This window comes from Gymnoscopelus braueri, assembly GCF_963280865.1.
Source record: "Gymnoscopelus braueri genome assembly, chromosome: 21".
NCBI lineage: Eukaryota > Metazoa > Chordata > Actinopteri > Myctophiformes > Myctophidae > Gymnoscopelus > Gymnoscopelus braueri.
This window is the reverse complement of record NC_137623.1, coordinates 3,878,237-3,903,370: the sequence shown is the minus strand read 5'-3', so window position 1 is coordinate 3,903,370 and position 25,134 is coordinate 3,878,237. Positions and strand designations below refer to the sequence as shown.

At 40.9% G+C, this 25,134-nt stretch overlaps 1 pseudogene across 1 annotated transcript in view; it reads left to right on the top strand.

Annotated features, from left to right (window-relative positions):
- The first annotated feature begins 2,158 nt into the window (after window positions 1-2,158).
- The window catches only part of LOC308077575 (cadherin-7-like), a 69,754-nt pseudogene continuing 46,778 nt past the window's right edge, over window positions 2,159-25,134 (top strand). The window contains exons 1-3 of the transcript XR_013935029.1: window positions 2,159-2,315; window positions 23,530-24,001; window positions 24,677-24,972. The product of XR_013935029.1 is annotated as a cadherin-7-like (transcript). The remainder of the gene's footprint in view (window positions 2,316-23,529; window positions 24,002-24,676; window positions 24,973-25,134) is intronic.

Genomic DNA, 25,134 nt, shown 5'->3' with positions numbered 1-25,134 from the left:
ATGTGGGCCCTTCACCGTATTCAGAGACATTCTCTCGGGAGGATTCATTCGCCCCAGAACCCAGAGCCCGGATTTCACAACTCAAGGTCACAAGAGGGCCATTGAGAAACGCATCAACGCAAAGACAAAGGCGAGCATGGAGAGGCTCTCTTTCTCCTGGGGCTTGAATGTCAAAAAACAGACTGTTGCCTTCTTATAGCACTATAGCAGAAATAGTGGCCTTAACTCATTAAGACCGGTAACACTTCTGTGTAACCACTTTAATCATTATTTTATACTTTGGCTATTCAAAAATAGCAGATATACAAGCTCATAGCGCGGCACCGAGTGCCGCGCTATGAGCTTGTAGATCTGCAATTATTTTTTAAACTGTGAAAAATGTTTTTGTTTGTTTTTTTATCCCACGATTTTGTAACCCATATGTTTTCCCCCAGTGCCAATTGCCTATGTAATCCTGGGCGCTACTCTCCCTCTGCCAGCCTAGGGAGAGCCCAAGCTGAAGCTGAATTGTGAACTTTAGTGCAAATCTTTGAATATGTATATTTTCTAAAGCAAACATTTTGTACTCAAATCTTTGCTTCTGGGGGTCCCTGGAACAACATATTTTGAGATGGGGGTCCGCGGCCAAATACAAATAATTTTGGGGGTCCTTGGCATGAATCAGTTTGGAGAACCACTGATGTTATTGCAGCAACATAAGTTTTTTCAAAAAACTGTTAGGATTTAGAAGACATTTGTAGAATCCCCCAGAAGCAAAGATTTGACTTAAAAATGTTCGCTTTGAAAAATATATATTCATAGATTTGCACACATTTTCATGATGTTTCAATAATAGCAGATCTACAAGCTCATAGCGCGGATCTGCTATTCTTTAATAGCCAAAGTATAAAATAATGGTTAAAATGACTCTTTCCCGGTCTTTATGGATTAAACAGTGGAAGATGGCTTGGCCAGCCTTTGCTAAGGCAGCAGCAGCTTCGATATAAAGTGCTGGATTGTCTCACGAAAGAGCGAGCCAGAGAAAGCCACAGAGAGGGCGGAAAAACAAGATAGAAATCCATTTGTAAGTCTGTGGTCTGACTGTTTTGCATGAGCAATGAAGGGACCCGAGTGTTCGCCTGTGTTCAGATGCTGGTGGCAACCAGACAATAGGGCCACTGTCTGTTCTTCCATCTTCTCCCCGGGAAGTTTGAGAAGATGCAGGAAAAAATGGGTGAAGTTGTCCTTTAAGTACAATTTTGAGCTATTTTTTTTTTACTTTGCTGGGGGTATTTCCAGTTTAATACTTTTACTTCTACTGCATTACATCTCAGAGGCAAGTACTTTTTACTCCACTACAATTATTTGAAAACTTTAGTGACTAGTTACTTTGTAAAACATACATTAACCACCTCAGACCTATATATATATACTTTGGCTATTTGAAAATAGCAGATCTACAAGCGACGCGTTGTGAGCTTGTAGATCGGCTATTTTCAAAGGATTTTATGGAAACTTGTGAAATGGGACATTGTGAATAAGGAGTACTTTTACTTTCAGTACTTACGCACTATTTTGATGCCAATACTTATGTACTCTTACTCGAGTACATTTTGAATACTGGTACTTTGCTACTTTCTACTTTGTAGATCTACTTTGCTAGATCTACAAGCTCATAGCGCGGCACCGAGTGCCGCGCTATGAGATTGTAAATCTGTTATTTTTGAAAAATCGTGAAAAATTGTGAAAAACTTTTTTTTTAAATTTATTTATCTGGCCGTGGACCCCCATCTCAAAATATGTTGTTCCAGGGACCCCCAGAAGTTGTAACAGAATTTTCCACGATTTAAAATAAAATAGCAGATCTACAAGCTCGTAGCGCGGCACTCGGTGCCGCGCTATGAGCTTGTAGATCTGCTATTTTTGAATAACCAAAGAAATCTTAAAAATCACGCAAATGATGCTTTGCCGGTCTTACAGGGTTAAGTACAAAGTGTCATGGCAATGAAGAGTGTTCGCCAGTGTTCAGATGGTGTTGGCCCCAGACAATAGGGCCACTGTTTTATTCTTCCATCTCCCCGGGAAGTTTGAGAAGATGCAGGAAAAAAAAGGGGAGGTCGTCCCGTCCGTCCGTCAGTGGAAAGGGGATTACTCACTGTGAGAACCATGTATCATAGATGCTGCTATTGTGGCTTGTGTCTTGAATTGCTATTCAGTGTCAGAGCGTTTTGTAGTCACGCAGATTGTGCTCTCCAGACACCTGGTGATGATCCCTCTTGGCAGCTTGCTGGTGACAAGTGGCAGCCCGGCTGGACGGCGAGGATTTACAACAACAGGTGCGTGTGGCGTGGTGTGTGTCTGTCTGTCTGTCGGACATGATGGTCTCGTTTAACGACGACGTTGTTAACAATGGTTGTGTTAAATGTGAAACTGATTTAACCCATCAAGACCGGGAACGCATCTGTGTCATTTTTAGAATTCTTTGGGCTATTCGAAAACAGCAGATCTACAAGCTCATAGTGCGGCACTCAGCGCGGCACAGAGTCTGAGCTTGTAGATCTGCTATTTTCAAAAAATCTTGAAAATGTGTGCAAATTATAAATATATATATATATATCTTTTTTTTTTTTTTAAGCGATCATTTTTAACTCAAATCTTTGCTTCTGGGGGACTCTATAACAGTTTTTTTTAATGTATGTTGCTATATATCAGTGGCTCTCAAACTTTTTCATGTCAAGGAGCCCCAAAATTATATGTATTTGGCCGCGGACCCCCATCTGAAAATATTTTGTTCCAGGGACCCCCAGAAGCAAAGATTTGAGTACAAAATGTATACATATATTCAAAGATTTGCACACATTTTCACAACTTATTTTTTCAAAAATAGCAGATTTACAAGCTCATAGCGCAGCACTCGGTGCCGTACTATGAGCTTGTAGATCTGCTATTTTTGAATAGCCAATAAAAAAACTGAAAGTGACACAGATGCGTTCCCGGTCTTAATGTGTTAAATACCATTTCTAAACAATCCATGACCGAAGAGCGCTCGGTATAGATTTGCAAAAGGGGGACAATTGGGGAATATATAGAGGAATAGAAATATCAACAGACCAGTTTGAAATTCATGCTTAGTTCTTTAAAGTTAATTCTTGTTTTACATAATTCTTTGCCAGAGACACAAACTAAATTATGGCTGAGAGTTTCCAGATAGTTTGAAAAAAAATAATAACAGTGGAAGTGCTTTCAATGAACTCTCAAACACCGACGCAGAAGGGATTCTGTAACAATGTTTAGATGTGTTTACCAATTTTCCTTTGTATTCCAAGAGCCACTGCATAATTGGCAGTTTGTGTTTCTGCTTTAATACGCATTGTCACTGAGTTCTGAATTCCAGCAGTAGGGCCATATAGAGGCAAAAAAGTTTGTTATTACTTTTTTTTTATTTTAATTTCAAAACTTTAAATCCTTGGAGAAGTGAGTGCATTACAATGGTGTAAAGTAACTAAGTACATTTACTCAATTTTGAGGTATTTGTACTTTACTTGAGTATTTCCAATTTCCAATACTTTTACTTCTACTCCACTACATCTCATAGGCAAATATTCCACTGCAATTATTTGAAAACTTTAGTTACTTTGTAGATTTTTATTATCATTACAAAACATACATTAACCACTTCAACCCTATATACATTTCAGCCATTTGAAAATAGCAGCTCTACAAGCTCGTAGATCGGCTATTTTCAAAGTATTTGTTTACACACTTTCTACATTTGAAAACTTGTGAAATGGGACATTCTGCCTAATGACTACTTTAACTTTTGTACTTTAAGTATATTTTGATCCCAATGCTTTTGTAGCACTTTTATCCAAGTACATTTTTAATTCCGACGTCATTACAGATAGAGAGACCCCTGTCGTCTCATCCAGCCCCCCCCCCCCCCCCCGTACAGATGTGTCACAGACCTTTATACGTTAACATGAGTCACACAAGGACAGCTGGTTCAATCTAGCCTCGTTCCCCCGCCTTTACTCATCTGTGAAGAGAAAAGCCTGGTCATGACCTAAAGCAGAGAGTGTCTATAGGGGGCTTCCGTCGTGCGTATTTCCCCCGGAAACGATATTTTCCGACGAATCACAACACTCGTTTCATTCACAGAGAATGTAAACAGATTTGTAAAGCGTCATCGTCATTTCCTTGGGCGGTACATACTTCCGCCAAATTCCGGTATATCCGTTTAGACGCTCAACCTCCTAGGTCTTCACCAGCGTGGGTTGGAGTTTGACAATACCGGTATATTGGATATCAGTAAAAAAAAGTCGATATCGAACATCCCTAGTTATTGGTATCGGGAAGGGAACATCGGTACATCTCTAGTTCCAAACAGGGAGCTCCACTATCACCAGTGGTATAAAGCAACTAAGTACATTTACTCAAGTACTGTACAATTTTGTGGTGTTTTTACTTTACTGGAGTATTTCCAATGTTCAGTACTTTTACTTCTACTCCACTACATCTCAGAGGCAAATATTGTATGATTTTATTCCACTAATTATTTGAAAACTTTAATTGCTAGTTACTTTAGATTACTTTAGTTACTGTAGATTTTGATTATCATTACAAAACCACTTCAGCCCTATATACATTTCGGCCATTTGAAAATAGCAGATCTACAAGCTCACAATGCGTCGCGATGCGACACATTGTGAGCTTGTAGATTTGCTATTTTCAAGATTTGTAGGCATTTTATACATTTGGAAACTAGTGAAATGGAACATTCTGCACAATGAGCACTTTCTACTTTTGGTTCTTTAAGCGCATTTTGATACCAATACGTTTGTACTTTTACTCAAGTCAATTTAGAATTCCGGACTTTTACTAGTAACGGATTATACTTCTACATTGCAGTATTGATACTTAAGTAAAACATTTGAGTAGGCCTACTTTTTCCACCTCTGCCGATACGCACGTTATTGGTATCAGCATCGGTATGGGAAAATGTAAGATGTACCGACATCTCTCTAGTTCCAAACAGCGAGCTCCACTATCACACACACACACACACACACACACACACGTCACACACACACACAACTAAACAACAAATGACTTCTTCTAACAATGCAATGATGGCGTGACATCCCCAGTGCGGCTCAGAGGGCTCATCTGGGAGGCTCTGGTTCACTGGGTTGTTACAGCAGATGTCAATGGCATTGTTACATCAAGCTGAACAGTAAACAAGAAGAAGAAGTAGAAGTCCCCAACCCGGGGCCTCGATCCCCAAGTGACCAATTATGAAATATGTTTTTTTTTGTGCCTTGGAGGGCGCGTGAGCTTAACCCATTACGACCGGGAACGCATCTGATGTGTAATTGTTTTTGGATTTCTTTGGGCTATTCAAAAATAGCAGATCTACAAGCTCTTAGCGCGGCACTCAGTGCTGCGCTAAGAGCTTGTAGATCTGCTATTTTGTTTTAAAAAAATCGTGAAAATGTGTGCAAATCTTTGAATTTATATATATATATATATATATATATATATATATACATTTTTTAAAGCGAACATTTTGAACTCAAATTTTTGCTTCTGGTTAGTCTACAATTATCTTCTAATTCCTAATATTGCTATATCGGTGGTTTTCAAACTTTTTTCATGTCAAGGACCACCCAAAATGATATGTATCTGTCCATTTGTTCACGTTTGACCTCCCCCCCATCTCAAAATATTTGATTCCAGGGACCCCCAGAAGCAAAGATTTTAGTTAAAAATTGATATAATTATAAGATTTGCACAAATGTTCTCAAATTTCCAAAAAATAGCAGATCTACAAGCTCGTAGCGCGGCACTCGGTGCCGCGCTATGAGCTTGTAGATCTTCTATTTTTGAATAGCCCAAAGAAATCTTTAAAAATGCACACAGATGCTTACCCGGGTTGAATGTGTTAAAGAAGTAATATTTAATGGATGGATTCTTCTGAGGGCCTCTAGCAGTGTGAATCTTTATGGGGGAAACTCTGAGGTGTGTGTGATGTCGTATTTATTTACCCGTACGTACGTACGTCCCATCGCCACTTCAGCCGACATATAGTATCTGTCATATGTATCACGGACACGGTACCGTCCTCCTCACCATGCATGGAATTACTTTTTACTCTTCACTGAATCTTCAATAGTTTACTTTCAAAAATCCTGACAGGCGATTAGTAGGCTTTGCTGCGTGGAAACGTGCGACAAAATTAGAATTATGCACGCGTTAGAGTATGAGCGATGCACCAATGTCAAAGCCAGTGGTGGAAAAAGTACTGACATTTTTTACTTAAGTAAAAGTATCAATACTGCAATGTAGAAGTACTCGGTTACAAGTGAAAGTCTGGAATTCAACATTTACTTGAGTAAAAGTACAAAAGTATTGGTAACAAAATGTACTTAAAGTACAGAAAGTAAAAGTACTCATTATGCAGAGTGTCCCATTTCAAGTTTTCAAATGTATACACATCTTTTGAAAATAGCAGATCTACAAGCTCACAATGCGTAGATCGGCCATTTTCAAATGGCCAAAATGTTTACAGAGCTGAAGTTGGTTAATGTAGCTTTCGTAATAACAATCCAAATCTACAAAGTAACTAGTAACTAAAGGTTTTCAAATAATTGTAGTGGAGTAAAAGTACAATATTTGCCTCCGAGATGTAGTGGAGTAGAAGTGAAAGTATTGGAAATTGAAAATACTCAAGTAAAGTACAAATACCTCAAAATTGTACTTAAGTAAATGTACTTAGTTTACTTAGTATTTGACTTCCTCCCACATTCAATGTTTTGCAGCCTCTTCTTTTACATTTGTGAGGTTGACACACATTTTCCACAGTAAGCTACCCAGCAGCAATCACCTCAATAACAAACCTGCATTTTGTATTAGCTGGGTGTGCATAATATCACCATGTAAGAAAATATAATGTAATGGTTTTTCACTGCATCTAGTCGCTTAACCCATTAAGGCCGGGAACGCATCTGTGTCATTTTAAGATGTGTTTGGCTATTAGAAAATAGCAGATACACAAGCTCATCAAGCGCACCGAATGCCGCGCTATGACCTTGTAGATCTGCTATTTATTTATTTTTAATCATGAAAAAAAAAAAGCGAACATTTTTAACTCAAATCTTTGCTTCTGGGGGGTCCCTGGAACAACATATTTTGAGATGGGGGTCCGCGGCCAAATATATATAATTTCGGATGGTCCTTGACAAAGCAAATATCTGAGTTACAAATGTTGGCTTTAAAAAAATATACAGTATATATTCAAAGATTTGCACAAAAGCTTCACGATTCCCCCCCCCCCCAAATTAAATAGCAGATCTACAAGCTCGTAGCGCGGCACTCGGTGCCGCGCTACGAGCTTGTAGATCTGCTATTTTGGAATAGCCCAAAGAAATCTTAAAGATGACACATTGAACGCGTTTTCCCCGGATTGAGTGGCTTATCATTCTGAGAGTGCAGCTCATTCTCTCCTTCTTGTCATGTGGAGGAGACAGTAGTGCGTCTACATTCTACAGGCTGGCATAAGGTCTGCTGGAAATAGGAAAGATGGCCTATTAGAGCTAATGAAGGGGCTGTCAGCCCATAGACGTCGCAGGTGGCCTATATTGAACCCAAAGAGAGAGAGAGAGGGAACACTTTTCTAATGGAAGTTCAGCAGAGCATTTTACATTTACGTGTGTCTCTTTAATATTATGTCTGGGAAATAATGCATCCCTATAAGTCATAACCGATCGAGCTTAATATACAGTATATATATATATATTATATATATACTTGAACGATGGCCACCGCCACTGTACACATATTTTGTGAATTAAAGCCATTTAATCCATTAAGGTCGGGAACGCATAGCTGTGTCATTTTAGATTTTTTTAGCCATTGTTCTATTAAAGCGAACATTTTCAACTGAAATATTTGCTTCTGGGGGATTCTACAAATGTCTTATCCTTAACAGTAAAAAAAAAACACATATGTTACTATAATATCAATGGTTCTCAAACCCATCTAAAAATATTTTGTTCCAGGGACCCCCATAAGCAAAGATTTGAGTTAAAAATATATATATGTATTCAAAGATTTGCACACATTTACAAAAAAAATAGCCAAATAAATCTAAGTCGACACAGATGTGTTCCCGGATTTGAGTGGGTTAAAGTTATACAGTGCAGGTCCACAAATAACGATTTTTAGCAGCCTCTGCTGGTCATTACCGTCACTGCAGGCCGTTCTTTTATTCCTCTGTTACCCGGAATTCCATTTGTTTTCACCGGAAGACGGAAGCGTTTCAAAAAGCGTTCTTTTAATTGTTTTATACGATCTTTGGATCGTTTCTCTTAGCCAGTGGAGCTTTAGTTACAGTGAGCTGTGTTTTCTTTTTCTGTTTTTTTTATTATCTTCAAATCATACAATCTCTTAAAATCAGCGTGAGTTTCCCTTTTGTTATTAGCGCGGTAGTTCCTGGCCAAACAGGAAACCGGTGCGGTAGTTCCTGGCCAAACAGGAAACCGGTGCATTTCCTCTTCCGTTTTCCGGCCGGAATGTTTCACGGGAAGGGCTCAGCGAGCCACCTTTTCAATATAAATTATAATAGAAAAGGCTTTCAGGGGTGAAATTCATGGAGTGGGTGTTGTGAAACATTTGCCACTCACAAAAGATAATTATACAATTTAACTTTAGTTTTGTTGAAAAAGTTACCTAGTATTACTTTAAGGACAAAGTATTTATATTTAGTGAGCAAAATGTGCTATCCCGCCTGTTAGCAAAATGACCAAAATGTCTCCCCCGTGTTACCCTACCTCCCATTCTCTGCATCCACTCCATTCTCTCCATCCACTCCAGTCATAGTAGAAAGAGCAGAGAGAGAGAGAGAGAGAGAGAGAGAGAGAGAGCGAGAGAGAGAGAGAGAGAGGTGTGTGTATATATACATAGAGAGAGAGAGAGAGAGAGAGAGAGAGAGAGAGAGAGAGAGAGAGAGAGGTGTGTGTGTATATATACACATAGAGAGAGAGAGAGAGAGAGAGAGAGAGAGAGAGAGAGAGAGAGAGAGAGAGAGAGAGAGAGAGAGAGAGAGAGAGAGCGAGAGAGAGAGAGAGAGAGCAGTGGCAGATTTAGATATGGGTGAGTGTTGCACTAAAGATTATTCATGTGATCTTCAAAACCCACCCTTCTGGGTGAGATCGGGGCCACCCCCCCCCCCCCCCTTGTTAAAAACGAACAAATCACCCTGTACTGCATTATACAATAATAATAATCACTGTCAGCTAATCAAGAACTAATACTAATAACCGAATAATTAGTGTCAAACGTGGGTGTGTGTCTGACTCAAACCACATATTCTCTCTCAACACGTCGGCACATCTCCATGCCCGCTGTGTGCTGCAACCAATTATTTCACAAGAATTTCACTGCATATAACCCATTAAGACCGGGAACACGTCTGTGTCTTTTTAAGATTTATTTTGTCCGTTTAAAAAAATAGCAGATCTACAAGCTCATAGCGCGGCACCAGCGCTATGAGCTTGTAGATCTGCTATTTTTAGAAAAATCGGGGCCACTTTGTGCAAATCTTTGAATGTATGTTTTAAGACGAACATTTTTAACTCAACTAACTGTGCATCTGGGCCGGGGTTCCTGGAACAACATATTTTGAGATGGGGGTCCGCGGCCAAATACATATACAAATACAAAAATCATTTTGGGTGGTCCTTAACATGGAAAAGTTTGAGAACATTACATTACAGTCATTTAGCAGACGCTTTTATCCAAAGCGACTTACAATAAGTGTATTCAACATAGGTAGGGAGCGAAAACTACTAATCACCAGAAGTCTTTAGTGCATTTTCTGCAAAAACAAGCAACCAAGAGTATACCTAGCGCTGATATAGTGACATACGTTTTTCAGAAAACTGTTACGCAAGATTTAGAAGACATTTGTAGAATTCCCAGAAGCAAAGACTTGAGTTATGTTTGTTCTAAAAAAAATATATATATATATACATTTACAAAGATTTGCACAAATTTTCCAAAATTTTTCAAAAGATAGCAGATCTACTGCGCTATGAGCTTGTATATCTGCTATTTTTGAATGGCCAAAGAAATGTTAAAATCACACACAGATGTGTCCCCGGTCGTAATGGGATAGTATTTCTTGGATAGCCCCGTCTCGCTAACTTGAGGCGGATGAGGGCCATGTGGAGCGCTGCACTCTATTCCAGCAGGAGATTAGCCCTGGCAGATCTTAGCCAGAGAGAGACTACAGTACTTGTGAGATGTTAAATGTTGGCAGACGCAGGCAATTGCCTCATCGTAACGTTGTCAGGGGTTTGTTGTCTGCTTTGTGGCTCCGGGGCGTTTTGGACCAGGCAGTGCGTTTGCCAGGGTGCGTCTATGAAAGGCCCCATAATGGCTCACGATTCACTGGTCACTAATTGGAATGCCACTCCACTACAGCGCTACAAGATATGAATACGGGCCCGGAAGACACATAAGTGCACGCACGCACACACGCACGCGCGCACACACACACACACACACACACACACACACACACACACACACACACACACACACACACACACACACACACACACACACACACACACACACACACACACACACACACACACACACACACACACACACACACACACACACACACGCAGCTAAATTGAATTTAACCCATTAAGACCGGGAACGCATCTGTGTGTCATTTTTAGATATCTTTGGGCTATTCAAAAATAGCAGATATACAAGCTCATAGCGCGGCACCGAGTGCCGCGCTATGAGCTTGTAGATCGTCTATTTTTGAAAAATCGTGAACATTTGTGCACATTTTTTTATGTATGTATAACATTTGTAAAATATTTTGTTCAAGGGACCTTTAGAAGCAAATATTTAAGTTACAAACGTTAAAAAGTAAAAAAAAAAATATATATATATATATATATATATATATGTTCAAAGATTTTCACAAATGTTCAATATTTTTCAAAAATAGCAGATATACAAGCTCATAGCGGCACCGAGTGCTGCTATGAGCTTGTATATCAGCTATTTTTGAATAGCCAAAATAAATCTAAACATATGTGTTCCCGGATTGACTGGGTTAAAAAAAAGCCAAAGCCAGCATTAGTAATTGATTTTAGCAGCTCGTTACAAATGACAGCCAGTTCTCACCAAATGAAACATGAACATTATGAGCTGTTAAACATTAACGCTACACTTACTATTACTATTACATTAGCATGTTTCACCTCATGTATCTCATACGAGTGTAAAAAAAAAAAACAGCAGCAAACCGTGTTCAACGGTTTGGAATGCCTCCTTGTGACATCATAGTAAAGGTCCTTTCACACGGCAAGCGGCCAACGCGCCTATGTAATTCATTTTCAATGAGAGGCGATTATTTGGGACGTGCGGAGAAGTCGAGGGGCGGTGAGGCAGGCGGGCGCGGCCGTGAAATTCTCGCGCGCGGTGCTCGTTTGTGCACGCGCGCTACGCGGGCGGCAAGAGCTGGATTGTGGTGAGCTTTTCTTTTCACCGCACCGCGCAGGAGGACAAAAGCAACAATGACCGCTGAGCCGAGCGGTACCGCCCGTGTGAACCGCTTGCCGTGTGTTACGACCTTAATACATATAATAATACTCAATAAAAAAGGTCCTGTGGTCTTTGATGGCCAGATGTGAGTTATTGGGGGCTAGAAGAGCTACTGTAAATAATAATAAAGAAAACGCCGGGTTATTGTGTAAAAAAAAGACATATTTAGTCACCGGACAGAATGTCCACTGTAAAAAATATCGCGAAAATTGCTAAAACTATAGAAAGCAGTAAATGAATAAAATGTAACACTCATCTTTTATTTACTTTAATCACAATCTAAAACATAAACCTTGGTTGTAAAAAAACTAAGTTGTCCTTTAAGCCTTGACCGAGCCATGTGTGGCCCATAGGGGGCAGGAGTCTTATCTGCTGTTTCTGTCAGAAGGAGCGAGTGCATTCTCCGGCAGCGGCAACAGCCGCGGAACTTCCGCGGAACTGCCGGTGGAGGAGCGGCAGCTCCCGGCAGTGACTGCCGGCGGTGGAGCGTCAGCTGCCGGTGGAGCAGCGGAACTGCCGCGGAAACTGCCGGTGGAGGAGCGGCAGTCAACTTCTTTTTTCCGCCGATAAAGTATAGTTTTGGACCTTGACGGAGGCGCGCCGAATCAGCAGACCTTGAGGCCAAGGAGTCGCGCCCGAGCGCCTCCAGGCGCGAGTGCCCGCGACGACCGGCCGATGGACTGCTATTCGACTAAGCGCCGTCCGAGTTATGTACCGATAGGCACAGAATCGTAAATAATATTGGTGGGGACTGCGTTACACAAACGCAGCACACTCCCAAAGCTGACACCACCGGCAGCTCCAGCCGCCGCCGCCACCGGCAGCGGCGGCTGAAAATGCACTCGCTGTCCCTCGTTTCTGTAGCGTGAGGCTGTTTGATGCACAAGAACAACCCCCTGGACATGATGCTAGTATGTCACAGGGACGCGACATACCTATAGCGCTTGTGCTATAACCGTGCCCCGCTTCTGTGACGCATGTGGAACTGCCTCTTGTCTACAACAACTGTGGACTCTTTTTACTATAAAGCAGGGGTCTTCAACAGGGGGTCCGGGACCCCTAGGGGGTCCTCAGAGCTACTACTGGGGGTCCGCCAAATCTTTGTGTGATATGATTTAGTTTTTTTACATTAACCACTTGAACCCTAATTACTTTTCTGAGGGGAACATTAGCCCAAAGAGGCTAAATATTTAATCTGAAACACAATTTTATACAATATAGAGTAGGGGGTCCCTGCTTCATCTCTCTCTCAGCTAGGGGGTCCTTGGCCTGAAAACGTTGCAGACCCCTGCTATAAAGTATAGTTTTTGACGGAGGTGCCCCGTCTCAATAGGGCTGTCATGATTACACATTTAGGTCGATGATTAATTGTCACTCAAATAACTGCGATTAACGATTTAACCCTGCAAGACCCGCTGTTGTAATAATACAACATTTGTATTTTATCAAAAACAGTGTATAAAATCATTTGTTTTCCTGTTATTTTTTCACCTAAACATCATCATTGGATCCTATTGTTTAGTCTTGCAATGTCATTGGCCAGATATTTGCATATAAATAACCCCCCACAGAGGCAGGAAACGTCACAACTTGAAAATCCTTGAAGGAAGATGTATGTTTGGCCGTTGAACATTGGGGACATATGAATACAAAAACAAAATCTGTTTGCCTTTTAGGCTCCGTAATAAAACATTGCACAGGGCAGATATGAACAATAACTTAAATATACAAAGAAATTATTGACATATTTAATAATTTTATACATGTAAAATAGCAGAAACAGCTGATCTACAAGCTCACAACGCGTCACAAAGTGACGCGTTGTGAGCTTGTAGATCTGCTATTTCTGCTTTTTTTTGGTATTTGAAAATGTGTGAAGATTTTTCAACATGGAGACGATTATGACGATTATGCAAAAATAATTGTGACAGGCCTACGTCTCAAGGGAACTTGAGCCACGTGAGGCATCGCAGAGCGAGCTAAAGCGAGCGAGTCGCCGTGCCGAACGTTGTGAAGTTCGCTTGAGCCGGCCCAGCGGCGTTCGAGTTATGTACCGATACGATAGGTACAGAATCGTCAATCACGTTTTGGCGTTTGCCCCGACGGCCACTCTAAGTGGCTACTGGCCAATCACAGCACATCCTTGCACAAGTGGTATAGGCTTTGGAATGACGCCGTAGGGACTTACCCCCGACCCAACCGAAGCAGGGAGGCATTTCTAATTTTAGAGTCCTTGGTACTGTATGTGACCCGGCCGGGGATCGAACCGCGACCTCCCAATCTCAAGGTGGACACTCTAACCGTAAGGCCACTGAGCCCTGCATGCTCCATCATAACCACTTATTAAACCCTATACTTGTTGACCGTATAGTCTCCCAGGGCACCCCATTCGGATGCTATCAATGCATTGAATGGGACATTATCACCTTTTATTAGACCATTGAATGGGCGAAGTAGGCGACATACTGACCTACCCGCGATTTATCAGACCATTCATTGGGTGTTATCAAGACATACTGACCTACCAACGGAGATGACTTAAATAGTTCAGTTTCGGTTTTGGTTTTGGTTTCGGACCATGACGGAGGCGCGCAGTCTCAGGCGAACTGTCACCCCGTGAAGGACCACGAGGGAGCTAAAGCGACCGAGTTGCAGTCCTGAACGGTGTGACGTTCGCCTGAGCCTACTCAGCGCCGTTGGAGTTATGTACCGATAGGCACAGAATCGTAAATCTTGTTGTGGGGACTGCTCCGCCTCCAAGTAGGTCAGTAGCTCCTGATTACGCCCCATGAATGGTCTGACAAATCGCGGGTAGGTCAGTATGTCGCCTACTCGTCGTCTACTCGCCCATTCAATGGTCTGATAAAACGTGATAATCTCCCATTCAATGCATTGATAGCATCGAAGCCGGTGCCCAGGGGTCCCTTCTTTATTTTTTTATTTTTTTTAATGAAAATATTACATCTTCAAGCTGAAAAACGGATGGGTTGCGAGCTTGCAGAGCTGCTATTTTCACCAACTGTTCACAGGGGGGTGCCAATAATTTGGCAATTAGGCTACCCTGTCCTGTGGTTTAGTATGAAGTTGGCTCAAAGATGTCAGTCCACAAATGTTCCACCTTTCAGAAATAATGGGGGGAAAAAAGGAACGGTGGAAACACAAGTTATGATCATACTGTGCCAGAGTGAACACTATACTATCCAAACACATACTGTAACCTGAGCTGTGATACTTATATAATGTTATCGTTTGCAGACAAACTAAAAGTCCAGCTTACAAATAAGAAGGAAGAAATGGAAGGGTCAGATTTTAGGGCAATGGTGTTCTTAAAGGAGGAGTTCACCCCAAAAATTACTTATTTTCTATCAATGACACACCCCATGAAGCCTTGATTTCATGGATTTATTTTAGTTTTTGTGGCATTCCTAAGACAATAATTTGATGACCGTGTGTATTTCCGGTAGGAGACACAAATAATCTACTTTGTGTCTCCTACCGGATACATTAGCCGGTAGGAGACGGGAATCAAATTATTAGCTTAGGAATGCGACAAAAACAAAAAAGAATCCATGGATTCATGGCTTCATAGGGTGTGCAACTGATGAATTCCTCCTTTAAGTAAAACATTTGAGTACTTTTTCCACCACTGCGATGTAGTATGATCAAGTAGGGCGGTAATTCACCAACAAACACAAAAGGTTAGAATATGGAGATGAAACCACTAGGTGTTTAAGTGGTTAATGATGTCAGACTATGGAGTGATGTTTATTTTCAAGCCACATAAACTGTTTGGAGAGAGCTGACCCGGCCTGCATGGTTACCATGGTGAAACACTTCTATAAGCCCTGCTACAGGGGAGAAACCTCTTACCTCCACATTTTAACTTTCATTTTGTGTTTTTTTTTGTAAATTAACGCCCCACCTGATCATACTACGGTACGTCACACTAGCATCAAAAGTAGCAGATCTACAAGTTACAAGCTTGTAGATCTGCTACTTTTGATGTCTTAGAATTTGAATGCTGAAAAGAATAGTTTGGGAGGTATGAGGTTTCTACCCGACAGAGACGATACGCAAAAACATCCCTGCCCTTCCAGTGGTGGAAAGTAACTAAGCACATTTACTTAAGTACTGTACTTAAGTACAATTTTGAGGTATTTGTACTTTACTAGAGTATTTACAATTTCCAATACTTTTACTTCTACTCCACTACATCTCAGAGGCAAATATTGTACTTTTACTCCACTACAATTATTTGAAAACTTTAGTTACTAGTTACTTTTCAGATAAAAATCATGATGTAAAGAAACATACATTACTCACTTTAACCCTATTTTATACCTAAGCTATTTGAAAATAGCCGATCTACAAGCTCACAACGCGTCGCATCGCGACGCGTTGTGAGCTTGTAGATCTGCTATTTTCAAATTTTTAGTACTTTAACTTTTGGTACTTTAAGTACATTTTGATGCCAATACTTTTGTACTTTTACTCAAGTAAATTTTTAATTCTGGATTTTTACTTGTAACAGAGTATTTTTATATTGCAGTATTGGTACTTTTACTTAAGTAAAGAATTTGAGTACTTTTTCCACCACTGGCCCTTACACACGGGTACACATTCACACCTACACGCACACATGCGCGTGTATTTTTTTTTGACTTGCACAGTTATGCTAGAATATTTACAAAATATTAGAATTATTTATTGTTTATTTAAACATATCCCCATTAGCAGACGCCTTCCTGGGTTTCTAAGACATTAAAATACATTAACAAATATATATAAAATATCACAGCTTTACAGATTTGAAAAGTAGCACTATCAATCTGGTATGTAAGAAAATATGTTATTGTATGTTTTGAGTGAACAGTATACCAACCACAACCTCCCGTGGTCGAATCCGGCTGCCGGCACTCTTTTTCTGACAACCGCTGACTATTTATTTTGGCCGATGAAGTCTAGTGTTTGACCGCGACGGAGGCGTGCCGTCTCAAGTGAACCCGAGCCACGAGAGGCACCATCGAGCGAGCTAAAGCGAAGGAGTCGCCGTGCCAAACGTTGCGAAGTTCACTTGAGCCGACCCAGTGCCGTTCGGGTTATGTGCCGATAGGCACAGAATCGTCAATCATGTTTTACGGGCGAGTGTTTGCTCCGACTGCCACTCAAAGTAACTACTGGCCAATCACAGCGCGGCCTTTCCGGGACTTGTCAGAATCTAGTTGTATATAAAACTATCACGCAGCCCCAACCCAACCCAAGCAGGAAGGCATTAGGTCTTATTTTAGAGTCTTTGGTATGTGACCCGGCCGGGGATCGAACCGCGACCTCCCAATTGTATGTTTTGAGTGAACAGTATATGAAGTAAAAGTTTCCTTTTGAAACAAGCTTTTTCTCTGGTGTTACGAATCTAACTTTATATACAGCACATACTTTATACCATTGGTTCTCAAAGTGGGGTCCGAGGACCACCGGGGGTACTTGAGGGGGTTACAGGGGGTACCCAGAAAAATGTGTAGATATAGCATCAGAATAATTATGACCTTTTATACTTTGGCTATTCAAAAATAGCAGATATACAAGCTCATAGCGCGGCACCGAGTGCCGCGCTATGAGCTTGTAGATCTGCTATTTTTGAAAAATCTTGAAAAAGTGTGCAAATCTTTGAATATATATTTTTCAAAGCGAACATTTGTAACTCAAAGCTTTGCTTCTGGGGGGTCCCTGGAACAACATATTTTGAGATGGGGGTCCGCGGCCAAATACATATCATTTTGGGGGTCCTTGACTTGAAAAAGTTTGAGAACCACTGCTTTATACTGTGTATAATATAATTATACACAGTAGACCAGTATTGGTACAGTATGTGTGTTACTACTCTGTGTTCCATTTGAAGTGTTTCCTCCTTTATTTAATCCACAGGCCTTATTATTGCATTAGTTAGTTGTTGATGTATGTAATGGGGACATTAGAATACACTGTGTGGGGCTGGTACTATTATTGAATGGCTAATTTGGTGCCTGACTGACTTTCATGGTCCTTCCACTCTTGACCCCCCGTGTTGATGCGAGATATAATTGGCGCATCGATTCTAACTCATTAAGACCGGGAACGCATCCGTGTCGTTTTAGATTTTAGCGTTGGCTAATTTAAAAAAAAATAGCAGATCTACAAGCTTGCAGCGCGGCACGAAAGCTTGTAGATCTGCTATTTTTGGAACAAATCGTTAACATTTTGTGCAAATATTTTAATATATTTATAAATATTTTTAAAGTGAACATTTGTAAATCAAATCTTTGCTTCTGGGGGGTCCCTGGAACAAAACATTTTGAGATGGGGGTCCGCGGCCAAATACACATCTAAAAATGTTTTCTAAATCCTAACAGAATGTTGCTATAATCAGTGGTGCTCCAAATTTTCCAAGGACCCCCAAAATGATGTGTGTTTGGCTGCGGAACCCCATCTCAAAATGTGTTGTTCCAGGGACCCCCCAGAAGCGCAGATCGGAGTTAAACATGTTCACATATACAATATATTCAAAGATTTGCACAACTTTTCCAAAATTGTGCGAGCTTGTACATCTGCCATTTAAAAAAAAAAAAAAAAAAAATCTTGAAAGTGTGAGAACAGACACATTTAGAAGGCATTTAGAAGGTCTTAAAGGGTTAATCATAGTTTTTTTCTCTCTGCTTTTATGTCTGGCTGGACATTGATCTAATTAGCACTATTCATTAGTCAGCTGCAGAGCTGCTGTGTCATACTAAAGGAATGACATTCAAGGCCCTGTCTGTCTGTCTGTCTGTCTGTCTGTCTGTCTGTCTGTCTCAGCCCCATGGAAAACAATGTGAGGCCTTGTCTGAATCCTTAAACAGAGGCCTGTCTTCATCCACAGGATTGCAGGATCTGCAAAAAAAACAGAAAGGACCTTGAAATGGTGCATCCGCTCTCAAATGATGTAAACATGTAGGCCAGGAGTTTCATGCCAAGGACCCCCAAACTGATATGTATGTGGCCGCGGACCCCCACCTGAAAATATGTTGTGCCCCTGGGGACCCCCAGAAGCAAACATTTGTGTTAAAAATGTTCGCATAAAAAAAAGAAAGATTTAAAGATTTTTCGTGCCAAGGACCCCCAAATTGAATATTGTAAACATGCTAAGCGGAGACTACATTGCCATCTCGTAAATCAGTAGTTCTCAAACTTTTTTCATGTCGAGGACCCCCAAATTCATATATATATTTGGCTGCGGACCCCCATCTGAAAATGTTTTGTGCCAGGGAGCAAAGATTTGAGTTAAAAATGTTCGCTTACAAGAAAATCTATATAAATATATAAACTAATGTTCACGATAAAAAAAAAATAGCACATGTACAAGCTCGCAGTGAGGCACGAATTGACGCGCTATGAGCTTGTAGATCTGCAATTTTTGAATGGCCAAAGTATAAAATATGGATAAAGTGGTTAAAATATTTGTGACGCTATATTAACTAATTTAGCTGGGGACCCCCTGGCATCCCCCCGAAGGACCCCTGGGGGTCCCCGGACCCCACTTTGAGAACCAATGTTTTTTAGATGCAGTGCTGCTTCTTCCAGGTGGTTTGTTTGAATATGTTCTAAGTTGGAATGATTATGAGGATCATGATGATGATTACAGAGCAGGGGAGGAGGATGTGCTCAGCATTTACAATAGTGTTTGTTGAAAGGGTTGAGAAAGGCTTTGTGTCAGAGCTGCGGTTATGCTGTAATAATAGAGCAGTACATGATCTCCATGTAAAGTTTAAGGAAACACATGACAGGTCTTTGTGATTTTTCTTTTTACCCCCTTTGTCCTCAACAACAGTGTTGTCACTGCTGTGGTATCCTACTGGCTAGCCAGAGGCACCAGGGTGGATTAGAACATGCAGGTTCCCAGACTTTTCAGCCCGCGACCCCAAAATAATGCGGCCACTGACTCGCGACCCCACCTAACCCTGGATGTAATCTATGCACATAAACGTGCACGTTCGGTACGCATTTGTAATGTATTAAAATGGTAAAATGTACTATTTGTTATCATTTCTAGATTGTATTTCATCCATTCAGTTAAAAAGAAAAATTATGACCCAAAATAATTTCGTGACCCCACCGTCAGTGTCCAACTTTGGGAACCCCTGGAGTAGAACCAAGACCCCAGAACCAAAATGCATTACATTCACCAGTGGTGGAAAAAGTACTCAAATGTTTTACTTGAGTAAAAGTATCAATACTGCAATGTAGAAGTACTCTGTTACAAGTAAAAGTCCGGAATAAAAAAATTACTTGAGTAAAAGTACCAAAGTATTGGCATCAAAATGTACTTAAAGTACCAAAAGTAAAAGTACTAAAATGTTTGAAAATAGCAGATCTACAAGCTCACAACGCGTCGCGATGCGACGCGTTGTGAGCTTGTAGATCGGCTATTTTCAAATAGCCTATGTATAAAATAGGGCTAAAGCTGTTGATGTATGTTTCATATCATAATTTATATCTGAAAAGTAACTAGTAACTAAAGTTTTCAAATAATTGTAGTGGAGTAAAAGTACAATATTTGCCTCTGAGATGTAGTGGAGTAGAAGTAAAAGTATTGGAAATTGGAAATACTCAAGTAAAGTACAAATACCTAAAAATGTTACTTAAGTACAGTACTTGAGTACATGTACTTAGTTACTTTACACCACTGACATTCACCCATTCACATTCACACATTCACACACCGATGGAGTAGGAAACCATGCAAGGCACCAAACCTGCTCACCGGGAGCAGTAGGGGTTCAGCGTCTTGCTCAAGGACACTTCCACACTAACTCTGGAGGAGCCCGGGATCGAACTGGGAACCTCACGGCTTCCATCCGGCCGCTCTACCAGCCACTCTACCCCTGATTTCCAGTGCCCTCTCTATTATCTTTAACCCATTAAGACCTGGAACTGTGTCATTTTTAGATTTGAGCTAAAAAGCATTATTTTACACTTTGGGCTATTCAAAAATAGCAGATATACAAGCTCGTAGCTTGTAGATCTGCTATTTTTGAAAAATCGTGAAAATGTGTGCAAATCTTTGAATATATATATATTTTTAAAGCAAAATTTTTTAACTCAAATCTTTGCTTCTAGGGGTCCCTGGAACAAAATATTTTGATAGGGGTCCGCGGCCAAATACATATAATTTTGGGGGTCCTTGACATGGAAAAGATTGAGCACCACTGATATAGAAACATAGGTTTTTCAGAAAACTGTTGAGATTTAGGAGACGTGTAGAATCGGCTTCAGGTCTTAATGGGTTAACTGGATTAGAACCCCCAGACTCCGATGTGTTGGGCAGGAACTGTACCGCCGTGCCACCCGGGTGCGCTTTATCTCCGCGATTCGTACAAATGTACTATGATACAGGATCCCCACGCCCATTGCAATTCCATTCCGAAATAAATTATCAATCGGTTCTTAAAATTAAAGCTTGAAAATAAATAACCTAACGGAATATTATTCATATCAGCCTCTTTTTGAGGTTGAGATCATCTGTATCAGTGTCATTTCATCATTATTTAAATTTGCAAACTTTGAGTGATGTTGAAAAATCTCCACTTCATTATAATCCATTAAAAAATTGTATTAATAGCATTTAAATTAAATACCACCAAAGTGGAAAAAGCGGCACTTGAAAATAAAGTAGGCTATGCAAGAGTGGCTCAGATACACATTCTCATTTTATTGAGAACGTTCACGCGTTTGGACCTCAGCCTCCCTCAGAGCAGATTAAAAAGTCTGGCATACTTTATTTTGGAGAGACGCTTTTTCCACTTGGTTGGTATTTGATTTAAGTTATAATATGTATAGCTGAGCGCCCACTAACTAAACTAGAAAGGCATCCAGAGGAAGCGTACACGTTTTTTTCTATCTTACCAGTATTACTAGTATTATTTTTGTCTCCGTTTTTGTCTTTTGTCTCGATGTTTTATATCGTTTCTGTTTTATGTATAAGGTAAAAAGGGTCACCAGCCTACACCTTTTCGGTCCAAGTATTGTTTTTGTGCTGTTTGTTGTGACTATACTCTGTACATGGCTTAAAGGTTTCATGACGTTCAGTTTTACCACACATTAAAAGTCTTTGTCATGGTCCTTCAAACGTGTATAGAAAGTTTTAACAAAAAATTCCACTCCATTGCTCCATGGCAGGTGTTTTTCTCTCACATTTCTAAAGCCTTTTCAACTGCAATGAAAAAATAAATCTTTGCCTGCGGGTGTCGCTGGTGAGGGATTTTGCCTGTCAATCATCGCCTCTGCTCCGCCCCCCCCCCCCCCCCCCCCCCCCCAAAGGAAAGGATAGGGGAGGGGAGGGGCGAGGAGGAGAGTGGGCGGGATTAATCGACTGTGACCTCACTGTCGAAGGGCCAAGCTCAGATTACTTTTCAGCCTAATTATTCAGAAAACCCCAGACCACAGAAAATCCACTGAATGTTCAAAGTTCAGATTTTTTAGGTGTATTTGAGGTCATAAAACCCCCCAAAAAAACATTACAAATAAAAAAAGTGAAAATGAATGTCATTAAGACCTGGAACGCATCTGTGTCATTTTAGATTTTAACAACTTTAACCATTATCTTATACTTTGGCTATTAAAAAATAGCAGATCTAAAAGCTCATAGCGCGGCACCGAGTGCCACGCTATGAGCTTGTATATCTGCTTTAAATAAAAAAATCATGACATTTTTTGCTAATCTTTGAATATATCGATTTTTTTTTAAGTTAACATGTGTAATTCAAATCTTTTCTTCTGGGGATGTAACATCTATGTTTTTTTTTTAAACAAAATGATAAGTATTTGGCCGCAGACCCCCATATCAAAATATGTTGTTCCAGGGACCCCCAGAAGCAAATATTTGAGTTACAAATGCTCACTTTAAAAATATGTATTCAAAGATTTGCATTCATTTTTGCGATAAAAAAAAAATGCAGATCTACAAGCTCATAGCGCGGCACTCGGTGCCGTGCTATGAGCTTGTAGATCTGCTATTTTTGAATAGCCAAAGTATAAAATAATGGTTTAAGTGATTACACAGATGCGTTCCCGGTTTTAATGGGTTGATTGATTGATTGATTGAAATTTTTATTAGGCAAAAGAATGTAAGACAACACAGTTACATTTATAATACTTTTGTCTAAAAGGTCCGACCAAAAAAGTCCTTGCGGACTTGTTTCCGTTGGGGTCCTTGAATTAATTTCATAGACATATATAGTAGCAACCAAACAGTTCAAATCAACATAAGAAACAGAGAAAAAAAATACCACTATGTACAAAAAAAGCATAATGAAAAATAAAATAAAAGTATATACCAAAAAAAAGGGGAGGGGGGTCATCTGTCTACAGGGAAACTGGTACTACCTCCTCTTATGGCCTCCAGAAAGATGAGTTTTTAGGGCTGTTTTGAATGAGCCCAACGAACTGCATTTTTTGAGGGATGGGGTTAGGCTATTCCATACCTCGGTGGCCGTGCTGTAGAAGGAGAATTTGCCCATGTTTGTTTTAGGGGTCATACCTATGTTCCCCGGGTTCTATGTTCCCCACTAAGGTTATGGTTAGGTTTAGGTTAGGTCCTATATTCCCCGCTCTCCTAGGAAAGCGGGGAACATAGGACCCGGGGAACATAAGTACGGTCCCTTTGTTTTATGGGTGGGTGGTACCAGATTGTTGTTTACGCTCCCTCTAGTTTCGTGACTGTGGGTGTCACTAACTTTTTGGAGGTATTTGGACAGATAAGCGGGTATAGGGGGCATTTCGGGCAAATCTGCATTTACAATTTTGAAGACCAGTCCCATTTTTAGTTGTTTAAGGTTTTAAACAACTAAACTTGTTTAAGTCGGTTAAGACCGAAATCAATTAATTCATTAATTCATCTACTTTATTCCACAGAGCAGTGAACATGTACAGACTGCGGATGAGGACGAGGACATGATGGCAGACATCGGCCTCGATACGGTCCTGCGTTACGCGCTCCTGACTAAAGGAATGGACGCACCACCTCCGGACCACTGACACCACCGGACCACCGACACCACCGGACCACCGGACCACTGACACCCGTTTCTATCTGTGGGACTCCATCATGATGGGAAGAAGAAGAGGAGAGGAAATGCATGGAGGACCTCATCATGCTGCGGTGAGGATGACTTCGCCCAGCGTCCTGGCCCTGGGCATCGTGTTCTCTCTGATCCCCCCCTGCTGGGTGTGGAGCGACATGAGGGATCGAACCCGGGCCGTGGGGGAAGTGCATCGACCGGCCCACGAGTCCGCTCATCATCTGCACCGTCGAATGAGGAGGGGCTGGATCTGGAAACAGCTCTTCGTCCCCGAGGAAGACCCGACTCCACGTGTTATTGGACAGGTAGAGGCCAGTGAAGTAACTAAGTACAAGTACTCAAGTACAATTTTTAGGTACTTTTAGAGTATTTCCAATTATCAGTACTTTTACTTCTACTCCACTACATCTCAGAAACAAATTGTACTTTTGTACTATTGTATAATTATTTGAAAACTTGAGTTACTAGTTACTTTGCAGATATAAATTATTACATTATGAAACATACATTAACCACTTTAGCCTTATTTTATAACTAGGCTATTTGAAAATAGCCGATCTACAAGCTCACAACGTGTCGCATCGCTTGTAGATCGGCTATTTTCACAAGTTTTGCATCTTTTTTAGATTATTTGACAATTTGGCAAATTAAAATGTTTGACCAGTTTTTATAGTACAGTTTGTTTTGATTACTTTTGATGCAGTAATGCTCTTTTTTCATTTCATAATTTGGGTTCCCAACCCCCAGTTTGGGAACCACTATAACCCATTACATCTGTGTAACCACTTAAAACTTTATTTTTTACTTTGGCTATTCATAAATAGCAGATCTACAAGCTCATAGTGTGGCATCGAGTGCCTCGCTCTGAGCTTGTAGATCCGCTATGTTTCTGTAAAAATCGTGAACATGTGTGCAAATCTTTAAATATATATATTTTTAAAGCGAACATTTTGTAACTCTTCTCTCATCCGTTCCAACAGCTCAAGTCCGACTACGACCACGACGAGTTCACCATCAAGTACATGCTGTCGGGGGAGGGAGCCGGCGACGTCTTTCAGATAGACGAGTACTCCGGCGAGGATCCGCACGCTGGCCAAGCTGGACCGCGAGGCCAAGGCCTTCTACGTGCTGCAGGCCCAGGCCATCAACCGCCGATCCAACGAGCCGGTGGAGCCCCAGTCGGAGTTCATTATCAAGGTGCAGGACATCAACGACAACGTCCCCGAGTTCCAGAACGAGCCCTACGTCTCCAGCGTGCCCGAGATGTGTCCCATCGGTAAGTGTTGGAGGAAGGAGGAAGAGTTGCTTTGCAAACGGGAATTTGAGGATTATGCTGCTAGTGGCTTAAGGGATATTCCACCGCGCCTCGAGCCGAAATCAGGCTAATCCGGTTGTGTCTCAGGAGAGGTCAGATAATAGTTGAATAAGAAGGCGCTGA